The following is a 239-nucleotide window of genomic DNA, read 5'->3' as shown; positions in this document are numbered from 1 at the left end:
GGGTCCCAGCCCAACCCCCCCGCTGCCGCAGCTATTCCGAGATACGGCGGCACTTCCAGGCGCTCCCGTGTTTAAACTCGGCAGGCTCAGCCCTGGTTAGATAACACCAGCTTTGCCTCTAATCTCCCAGAGCAGAAGAGCCTGGCATGGGTGGCGACACCCCTGTGACACCCCACTGCTGCCCCGGGCAGAGATTGGGGCCCCTGGCTGTCCCCCCTGCTCTGCCACTGCCACCCCTC

This window comes from Antrostomus carolinensis, unplaced genomic scaffold (genome assembly GCF_000700745.2).
Source record: "Antrostomus carolinensis isolate BGI_N321 unplaced genomic scaffold, ASM70074v2 scaffold34423, whole genome shotgun sequence".
Lineage (NCBI taxonomy): Eukaryota > Metazoa > Chordata > Aves > Caprimulgiformes > Caprimulgidae > Antrostomus > Antrostomus carolinensis.
This window is presented reverse-complemented; position numbering follows the sequence as displayed.